Below are 11,765 nucleotides of genomic sequence, written 5' to 3'. Positions count from 1 at the left end.
CACAGATGAATCTTGTAATTGCAAGGATTGCAATTCTAGTAAAGCAGCTAAAAAGGATAAGTAGTTCTTTCTTTAAATAGCTTTTGTCTTTAGTCTAGTTTGAATATCATGATCAAAGCACTGAACAGTATTTTGAATGTCAAGTGAAAGAGATATTGGAAGTATTACTTGGACAAGAAGCAAAAGAGGTGTATTAGTTGATGAGGAAAGAGTATTTCATGTTGTAAACAGTGAACTATGTTCTTGACTACTGATATCTATTCACTGCACATCCAAAAGCATTAGAACTGAGAGAAACACTGGGAGACAACTCATCATGCAAAGAAATATTCCTAGATTAATTTAAAGAAGAAGCTGAATCTAATTGATCATTTTGACTTGCTACATTTCCATGATTTGGCAACTATGATGGAATTGGAACTGGAACTATAACTGATCTAACCTAAAATGATGTAGATGGAGCTATAGGCTACTGAGAAATTTTTTTGTCTTGAATCTTGTGCATAAGGAAATACCATCTCATCAAAAAGCACATGTCTTGATATAATGCATCTCTAGGTGTTTGGATTATAGCAAATAACTCCTTTATAACCCATTGAGTATCCCAAAATTATACATCTCTCAAATCTTGGTTGTAACTTATTACTGTTATATGGCTTTAACCATGGATAAACTGCATATCCAAATATCCTCATAGACTTCAAATCTGGTTGCTTGTTATACAATCTTTTGTAAGGAGATTCCAGTGCCAAAGACTTACATGCCATTCTATTTATCAAAAACATTGAATGTGTACATGCATGCCACTCTATTTATCAAAAACACTGAATGAGTACATGCATAATGCCAAAATTCAGCAGGTAAGCCAACAACAATGAGCAAAGTTATAGCAATCTCTACAATATGTCTGTGCTTTCTCTCAACCACTCCATTTTGCTGCGGAATGTAAGGACAAGATATCATATGTTCAATCATTTTTGCATCAAGACTAATGTATTCTCATCCTCCATCAATTTGTAAACACTTAATAGCAGTTCCAAATTGAGTAAGAATAAAATTGTAAAATCTCACAAGCATAGCAATTGTATCAGATTTGTTGCACAATGGGAAAATTCACACATACTTTGTATATTCATCAACAAAAGTTATCTAGTATCTATGCCCTTCAATGGATTTTACAGGAGATGGTCCCCATATGTCTGAATGAACCTTCTGAAATGGTAAAGAACACATATCACTTATAGTAGGAAAAGTAATCCTAGACATTTTTCCTTTTACACAGTGAGTACAGAGACTATAACTATCTATCTCGAGACTTATATTGGACTGTTTTAACATAACAAACAAAATTTCATGTGTAGGGTGACCCAATCTTTGATGCCAAAGTTTTGACTTTACCAACTATCCCAGAAAAGCTGAATTATGCACTATAAACTGCACTTATTTTGATCATTTAACAACTGGTATTTGAAACAGCTCCCTAGACTTACTTTTTCCTTGATACAAAACCTCATTTATCTTCTTGTCCTGCACAAAAAAACTCACTTTCATCACATATAAACCAACTATGGTTACTAGTACACAATGGTTGTACAGATAGAAGACTCCTTGTAATTTTAGGGCATGTGACACATTATTAAGAATAAGTTCATGAGAATTTGTTTGAGTGTAGTGGAACCAATATTGTGGACACCTCTACGACGATGGTCTTAAAGCAACACCCTCTAAGGCTGCTCCAACCACTCGACTTTCAAAAGTGATTAACAAAGATAGCTTTCATTACACCTTTTTTTTTTTTTTTTGCAATGGAAACCGACACACGGATGAAATGTGTTTCAAAAAGCATGGCTATTTTGAGTGGTACGTTGAACGGAGGAAGTAGCTCAAGGCATAGAAGAATGCTAGAAGGGCTGGATAAGCAAAAGTAGCGAAGGTTGGCATCAGTGTTGTGGCTGTAGCTTTTAGTCGGGAGTGGGAGAAAACCACAGATGCTGGTGAAGCCAAGCCGATCATGTCCCTCATTGACCCAATGATTCTCTTGGTCCAAAATAATCCAGATGATCCCTGAATAACCATAATTATGTTTATAATTGTGACTAGGGTTGAATTATTGATTTTGGAGCTATTAATCACATGACGTACGACAATCTCTTTTTCAATCTATAACCCCTCATCGTAAAGGGAGCATTGTCACTACAAATGAAGATATTATATTAGTAACAAGGGCTGGTTCAATTACACATAACTCATCTTTGTCCTTGTACAATACTTTACTTATTACGGGGTTATTGAATCATCTTTTATCGGTTAGTGAAGTTACCGAACAACTGGATTCTATTGTATTAATGTTTTAATTTTTTTGCTTGTTCTACGATATCCGAACTCGGACAATAATTGTGCGTGGTACTAAGAGAAATGAGTTGTTTTATGTGGACAATGTTGCACCTCGCAAAGTAAATCAAGTTTAAAGTGGCAACAGTGCCAAACTCAAGAAAATTTTGTACTAGCATTAGCGACCTGAGTATGCCTATTTCGGTATTTAGGAAAATCAATTATGTCATTTTTTTACTGGTGTTTCAGACTCTAATCTAAAGTGTCATGTTTGAACTTTAGTTAAGAGTCTTTGAACTTATTATCTATTTAGTTTCAATAAAAGTACTGTTCTTTTTTGTGAGACCATGATTTTCCAAGGCCAGAGTAAGGCTGATCCGAATACTATTACCTCAGAAGTCTGGTCATGGACTCATCAGCTCTAGGCGAAGCTATATCAAACAAAGCAGGGTTCCACCATCACTCGACTTCGGGGTAATAGGCGAAGTCCAAGCAACTTACTGGATGACCAAGCTTGTTCTGCCATACATGCGATTTGATCCGGATATGGACACAATCAAATCCTATAAGTCTTAAAGTCCCTACAATCTAGGAATAGGCGTGCACCACAAGTAATCACAAATCTAAAGGGGATGCAATATTTACCTACTAGATATCCTCTAGGATTCTTCCGGCTTAGAACAAGGATTCTATCTTGAAAATGCATCTTTCCCATGATATAAATACACCCATCTAGGTTTCATCTACGGTAACGCAATCTATAAACTTGAATTACCTTGCCTACTACTTAAGTCTAAAACCATTCACTAACTTGACCGTCGGAGAACCTTTGGCTAGCACATCCCCCCCCCAACCTAAGGTTTGCTTACAGTTGTTTACTGTTTTGCAGGTTGCTCAGGATTACATGGATTTGTGCTCAACCGCGACTCACGAAGGTGCATAGATATGGTTCCCACGGTTATGAGTTAGTCCATTCAAATGTTTGGGGTTCTTTTTTTGTTTCCATTAGACAAGGAACTCGATGGTTTATTTTATTTGTGAATGATTGCACTAGAATGACCTGGCTATATGTAATGAAACATAAGAGTGATGTTACCTTTATTGTTGATATTGATGCACAAAACCGGAGGTCTTGGAACAACGTAAATCCGACCGTGAATGTGCAAGTAATGTAAATGACACAAGATGTATCGTGGTTCACTCCAAGGTTTGGGCTACGTCCACACTGATTGTATTGTATTTCTCTGAGAAGTGAGGGAGAGAGAGAGCTCTGAGAGTGAAAGCGTTGAGAGAGGGAGAGAGGGCCTAGGAATTGGCCTCCCCTAATTGTGAAGGTGAGGGGTCCTTTTATAGAATAAGGACTCCTCACTTATTACATATTTGCCCCTTCCTTTATCACATAATTACATTTAAGTCCCTCGAGTATTTGTACGAAATCTAAATACGATGCCCTAAATATGGTATAAACAGTTGAAAATTTTCATCAAATGATTTGCACCTAGTTTTCTATCCCTATCAAAGTAATTTCCTTAGACATTAGGGGTGAATATGTGAAGGCCGAACTGTCTAAATTTTTGGAGCACATAATCTTACATGAGAATAATTGTCCTCAAGCACCTCAACAAAATAGGGGTGGCATAATGGAAAAATAGGCACATCTAAACAACATTATCTCTCCTCATTAAAGCTTCCACTCCATGGGAATATTAGGCAGAAGTCGGTACTTATGTAGTTTATTTGATGAACCGAATGCCTTCTAAGGTTCTTGAATTTTGTACTCCTTTGGCGATATTAGCAGATCATGTATCCTTACCCTCTGGACTCACCCTTACTCCTCGCATTTTTTGGGTGTGGCGTATGTTGACCTTCACAAGAATCAACACTCCAAACTTGATCCATGTTCAATGAAATGCGTTTTTTATATGTTTACTCCAAAATAGAAAGGCTATCGATGCTACCAACCTTCATCCTGAGACTCTATGTAACTATGGATGTTACATTTTCCGAATCAGAAATTTTCTTTTCTTCTAATGAACCCAATCATGCCTTTCAGGAGGAGATAACTTATATATGATGACCAATTTGGTATAAGAAGAAGCAGATGTCGAAGAGCTGACCACCTAACAGCCAATCGAACACTTACTTGTGTCCATTAAATAGTTGGTCGTCACTCACTTGTATTTGCCGAACAATCAGCCGAGCCTAAAGAGGAAAGAATGTTGGGTTTTCAGGCATAGTATTAGTTAATTTGAATAACTAAATATGTAGCAGAAAAATAATAAATAACATAAAATATGTTATCTCAATTATATATCCGGTTGGTTGTAATTGATAAGTTAACACATAAAGATGGCAAAGTAATTTACTTATATGAATCTTTGACCATGCACGTGCCACTTTGTAAGATCATCCTTATGCTTGCCATCATTCTCTTCATGATTGATCACGTGAAACTCTCCAAGCGTTGAGGCTCAAAAAGTATCCACACTAAAAAACTAGCAACGGATGATGAAATGATTGATTTAAATGTGCTAGCAATATGTCTCATTTGGATCAGTGGAATGGGCAACACATTGGGGTGGTTTTGGCAATGTATTTTATCTCATTTCTTTGAGGGACAAATCTTAGCATTAGAGACTTCTGAGAAAATAAATGGGCTTTAGTTCATGTGCCAAGTCCTATTCACTTGTCCATTTTTGGCTTGTGACTTGGATCCCTTTTAATTAAATAAAGTTCAAAAGCTTTTTCATTAAAACATGTTCAGGAAGCCCAAATGATTAATCCAATAAAATTAAAAATGATTACATCTTAAAGAAAACTAATAAAAAAGAATTTGAAAACTTTAAATGTTAACAAAAAAACCATGCAATAACTTTATTTAATAGTTAGAACAAAACTCAATACTAAACCAATCCAATTAAAATGGCTCAAGCAATGAGTTTCCAAATATGCCCCTGACGGCAAGCTTTTATCTATTTAACATCTCTCTTCTTCGGACAATGATTGTCTGCCCTCCCACTTCCGGTGCCCTTTCGTGCCCTCTTGTTTGTATGGTCACGGTTAAGTCATGTCAACATTTTATATTACTATTCATTTTTGTTTTATTATCTCTATAAAAAATAATATAAAATGTTAAAGTGGCTTAACCGTGATCACATAAAATAGGAAGGCACGGGAGGGCACCGGAAGTGGGAGGGCAGACAATCCGTGTCCCTCTTCTTCTGGATCTCTCTGCTATTCTCTCTCCCCCATTTCTTCCTTGACATTCGATCATGTTTTAGTTTCTAGTGGTTAATTTTCTTTATTTCTCTTTGTGATCCACCCGTGGAAACCGAAAGTGAATGGCAAGTAGTGGGAATCGAAGCACACAGATGTTTTTGAACCTGAAACATATTGAGCCTTTGCCACATTCATACATCCCAAAATCAACTTCTCCAAATCCACCAAAGAAGAACAAGCCCGCCCAATTGTGCACACAAGCTTGGTCTTCTCCAATTGTGCACACAAGCTTGGTCTTACTTGATAGAGATGTTATATAGTGTGTGAGATTATGACACTTGGCAGAATATTAGCTAGGCAGTTAGAGTAGTTGCAATATTATGTTCTCTATAAATACCTTGTATTGATATGATTTACTGTTTAAGGAAATAATATACAAGAGAATTACATTCAGCTCTCTCTCTAGTTCTTCTTTGTTCTTCTTCTCCTCTCTATTCATATATACAGAATTCATGTTTCTCTCTCTAGCTTAACATGGTATCGAGAGCCGCCATGGCTACCGCTTCTTCCATCCGTCACAAGCTTCCGCTTTTGTCATTGATTGCTACAAAATTACAGTGCAATTGCTGAATTGTGCACTGTTTCTTCGGTTTCTTCTTCTACAAGATTCTAGGGTTTCGATATTCTGAACTTTTTCTGCTCGGAATCTAGGGGTGGGTTCAAAAAACCGAAAACCGAAAAAAACCGAAAACCAAACCGAACCGAAACCGAAAAAACTGAACCGAACGAAAAAACCGAACCGAACCGAATTCTTTTGGTTCGGTTCGGTTTTAGTGATCTAGAAACCGAACCAAACCGAACCGAACCGAATTAATTAAATTAATTTTTTATTTAATTATTTGTTTTGGGTATTATTTTCTAAACCCAATTTGTAAGTTAAAATGTGCTAACCCAATGTGTTGCCAAACTTTAAGCTCAAAATATTAAAAAAAGGCCTATAAAAACTCTAAACCCTAACCTATTATTTCTCCCCCATATAAGGTTCCGGAACCAAACCTCTTCCCGAAGTACCTACATCCATCTCCATAGCACTGTCTACTTCTGCGCCAGCTTTCTTTTCCAAATCTACTCTCATATAACATGTAACATAATCCATAAACATTTATTTCGGGTAGATTACTTGGGTAATTTGTGATGGAAAAGAATCCAACACACACTAAATAAATCCACCCACGCATTACCTTTACTAATCAAGTTGTCAACATGCAGTTACAAGCAAACAACACTGATCTTTGAACAACATCATACAATTTAACTTTTCTAAGTCATTTGTACGATTTTTGTGTGATTTTTGTGTTGTGAGGTTGTTAGTTTGGACTTTGAAAGACTTGATTGATGATTTTAGTTCAACTTTAAATGTTTATTTTCATTATCTTTGATTCTAGTTAGAATGTTTATGTTATGATTGTGTTGGATATGTTAAAATTTAAAATTTCAATGTTTTTCATTTTTTGAAAAAAAAATAAAAACAAAAAACCGAAACCGAACCGGAAAAAACCGAACCGAAAAAAACCGAAAAAAAATTGAACCGAACCGAACCGAACCGAAATTTCGGTTTGGTTTCGGTTTTGGCAAAAAACCGAACCGATTTAAACAGAACCCACCCCTATCGGAATCCTTCCTTCGTTGTTTTCTTCGTTCTTGCACTCCAGGTGTTTGTTAGTTTGTCGCTGAGAGGTATCTTCGTTTTCTTCAAGATTTTGTACGTTGATTTCTTGCAAAATGGTTACGGCCAGTCAATTACAATTGCTTCAATCTCCGATTACTGCACTTATTCCCTCTCTTTCTACTTCAGTCAATGTTAAACTTGATGATTCCAATTATCTTAATTGGCATTTTCAAATGCAATTATTACTTGAAAGCAATGGTATTATGAGATTTGTTGATGGATCTATTCCTTATCCTACTCGTTGTGTATCTCAATCTGATAATTCTGGTCTGGATGTGTCAAATTCGTCTTCTTTTGTTACTTCGGATAAGTACTTGATATGGATGATGCATGATCGGGCTCTTATGCAGTTGATCACTGCCACTTTGTCTCCCATAGCCATTTCATGTGCTATAGGTAGTACTAGTTCTCGAGATCTATGGACTCGACTACGGGAACAATTTTCTACTGTTTCTCGAACTAGTATTTTTCAATTGAAGCCAAATTTGCAGAACATAAGGAAGGGTACTGATACTATGGCTCAGTATCTGCAAAAGATAAAAGTGGCTCGGGACTATCTTACTGATGCGGGTGTCTCTTTTGCTGATGAAGAAGACATAGTGATTTTGGCATTAAATGGGTTGCCGACTGAGTATAATACATTTTGGACTGTTATTCGAGGCCGAGAACAAGTAATATCTCTTAATGGTTGCCAATATTCCATCTCAGGCACCTAAAGGTTCATCTCAGTCTTTTTCCAATGGTCCAGGACAATCTAACTTTGTTCAAAAAGGCTTCAAGCAGTTCCATCAATATAAAAACAAGGGCAAGGGCAAGTTTAATCCCGGCTCCAGAAATTTTACTCCCAGACAATATTATCAACCACAGACTCATGTATTTCCAGTTCCTACTCCAGGAGTACCTAGGCAAGCACCACAATCCTCTTATAAACCTTCTGCTCCAAATTTTGTTACCTGTCAATTGTGTAACAGTGAAGGCCACACAACACCATTCTGTGATTCTCCACATCCTACTCGCCCTCAATGTCATATCTGTGGAAAAACGAATCATGTAACATGGTTTTGTTTTTACAATAAGCAAGGCCCTAACTATGTTGGTTCTGGTTCTCAACGATCTCTCATGTCTGGACAGCAATTTGGATCTCCTCCTAGACAGCAATTTGGATATCATCCTGGACAGCACTATGGACCTCACATGTCTGCTTCTAATGTGCAACACGGTCTATCACAGCCACCAATGCAGGCTCTACACACAGTGGTTAATCCACCATCCCAACCTTCTACCTCACAGGCTAACTCTCAGGTTTGGCTTACTGATTCCGGTGCCACCAATCATATGACCGCAGACTTGAGTAACTTGTCACTGGCTTCACCCTATCCATTCAATGAAACCATTCAAACGGCTAATGGTGAAGGTTTGCACGTGTCCCATATTGGCAATATTATGCTTCAAACTTTTGTGCATCCTATAAAGTTGAATTCAGTGTTATATGTTCCCAAATTATCACAGAATTTACTTTCAGTTCACAAGATCTGTCTGGATAATAATTGTTACCTCATTTTTTATGCTTTTTGCTTCTGGATACAGGACAAAGCCACAGGGAGGATCCTATTCCGAGGGTTATGCAGTAATGGACTTTATCCCATTCATTCCTTAGCCACTCCCATTCCTGGCCTTTCTCAGTCAAAGCTCCAAGCTAAAGCCTTTGTTGGACAACTTGTTAACTCTACTATATGGCATAGTAGATTAGGTCATCCTTCTAATTCCATTGTCTCTTTGATGTTGCATAAGTCAAATATTTCATGTGCCAAAGATTATATACCTTTTGTGTGTGAAAGTTGTCTAGAAGGAAAATTTTGTAAGCTGCCATTTCAACCTTCTGTCAATAAGTCTGTCATTCCCTTTGAAGTAGTGCATAGTGATCTTTGGGGTCCTGCACCTTGTAAATCAATTGATGGATATAGGTACTATGTTACCTTTATCAATGAATGTACTAGATACACGTGGATATTCCCACTTCTTAATAAATCAGATCTTTGTGCCACTTTAATTGCCTTTTATGCCTATGTGTTGAATCAGTTTTCTGCTACTGTGAAGAGTTTCCAAAGTGATGGGGGAAAGGAGTATAGTAGTACAAAGTTTCAATCTTTTCTTGTTGAGAGAGACATTTCCCATCAAAAATCATGTCCCTATACCCCTGAACAAAATGGGTTGGCTGAGAGAAAGCATAGGCATATCATTGAAACCACCATTACTTTGCTTCGAAATGCACAGATTCCTTCCCAATTTTGGAGTTTTGCCTGTCAAACAGCCACTTATCTTATAAATAGAATGCCTACTCCATTATTATCAAATAAGTCTCCTTTTGAGTTACTATATGGGAGTGTTCCTGTTCTTTCTCACTTAAGAGTTTTTTGATGTGCTTGTTACCCTCTTCTTAAGCCTTACCATAACACCAAATTACAAGCCAAAACAACTAAATGTGTCTTTTTAGGATATGCATCCAAATACAAAGGGTTTCTTTGTTATGAAGTCATTAGACAGATAATATATGTATCAAGGCATGTCTTTTTCTGTGAACAAGATTTTCCATTTCCAGATTTATTGGCAGCATCCACAAAGGTTCCGGTACATAGTGATACTGTTTCATTGTCTACTTCCCCTGTGTCTTTACCACAACCAGTTGTCACATCACACAACTTGGTTGTTTCTTCTATACCTGTTCCCTATCATTCATCACCTCATTCGATTTCCAATTCACCATTATCCTCTTCAAGTCCCAGTTCTTCTCAGTCCATTACCGTTGAAGACAATGCTACTGTTGAGATCCCTGTGGCACATGTCCATTGTCCTAAGACTCTTCAGGCAGTCTTATCAATTCCACCTATGAATCTACACCCTATGCAAACCAGAAGCAAAAATGGGATTATAAAAAAGAAAGCATTCTTATCAACTATTCAGCCATCTGATGTCACAGATTTGTCTTTGGTTGAACCCACTTCTCATAAGTTAGCTCTCAATTGTCCAGTTTGGGTACAAGCTATGAAAGAAGAGATTGATGCTCTTCACACTCAGAAAACTTGGAGTTTGGTATCTTTACCTTCCACCAAGAATTTGGTTGGTTGTAAATGGGTGTTCAAGATTAAGAAACATTCTGATGGTACTATAGCTAGGCATAAAGCTCGATTGGTAGCAAAAGGGTTTAATCAAGAACCAGGGATTGATTATACTGAAACTTCCAGTCCTGTTGTTAAACCTACAACAGTGAGGATAGTTTTGGCGTTGGCAGCTCATTTCAATTCGTCGTTACGGCAGTTAGACGTCAAGAATGCATTTTTACATGGCATCTTGCAAGAAGAGGTCTATATGGTGCAACCTCCCGGGTTTGAAGATTCTACTTATCCCAATTTAGTCTACAAGCTTCATAAATCTCTTTATGGTTTGAAACAGGCTCCCAGAGCCTGGAATGAGAGATTCACTGCTTTTTTTCCTCAGTTGGGATTCAAGACTACTTACTCTGATTCTTCATTGTTTGTGAAGACTGTTGGTTCTACATTGATTATTTTGTTGCTTTATGTAGATGATATCATCATCATTGGCAATGATTCTATGGATGTTCAATAGGTTATCCAATCTTTGACTTCTGAGTTTGACATCAAAGACTTAGGTCCTTTGCATTATTTCCTGGGCATTCAAATTTCCAGAACTGAAACTGATTTGTTTCTTTCTCAACACAAGTATGTTCATGATTTACTGGTTAAAACAGAAATGGTTGATTCTAAACCTTGTGACACACCTTGTCTGCCTTATAATAGGCTTCTGAAAGATGACGGTGAACCCTACAATAATCCTACACTTTATAGGAGTGTTGTGGGCGCTCTGCAGTACTTAACCTTTACTAGACTTGATATAGCCTTCTCCGTTCATCAGGTGTGTCAGTTTATGCAGTGCCCTATGATTTCCCATTATACTGCAGTTAAAAGGATTCTTAGATATCTCAAATGCACTATGGATTATGGCCTGTCTTATTCCAGAACTGATTTGGACATTAAAGCATTCAGTGATGCTGATTGGGCCGGCGATCCCAATGATAAGAGATCTACAACAGGGTTAGTTGTTTACTTGGGTGGTAATCTTATATCCTGGTCTTCAAAGAAGCAATAAACTATTTCAAAATCCTCCATAGAGGCAGAGTATAGGGTTTTGTCTTCTACCGCTGCAGAACTTGATTGGATTAAACAAATTTTGGGGTTTCTTCACATCATCATACCTTCTGTTCCAGTTTTATTCTGTGATAATATGTCTGCCATTGCCTTATCTTTCAATCCAGTTCAGTACCAATGGACAAAGCATATAGAAGTTGATGTTCACTTTGTTCGAGAACGAGTTGCCAAGAATCAGCTTCATGTTCAGTTTGTTTCTTCCAAGGAACAATTTGCAGACATTTTAACTAAAGGATTGAGTGCTCCTTTGTTTCACACCCATT

This window comes from Malus domestica, chromosome 12, assembly GCF_042453785.1.
Source record: "Malus domestica chromosome 12, GDT2T_hap1".
In the NCBI taxonomy this organism is placed as follows: Eukaryota; Viridiplantae; Streptophyta; class Magnoliopsida; order Rosales; family Rosaceae; genus Malus; species Malus domestica.
This window is presented reverse-complemented; position numbering follows the sequence as displayed.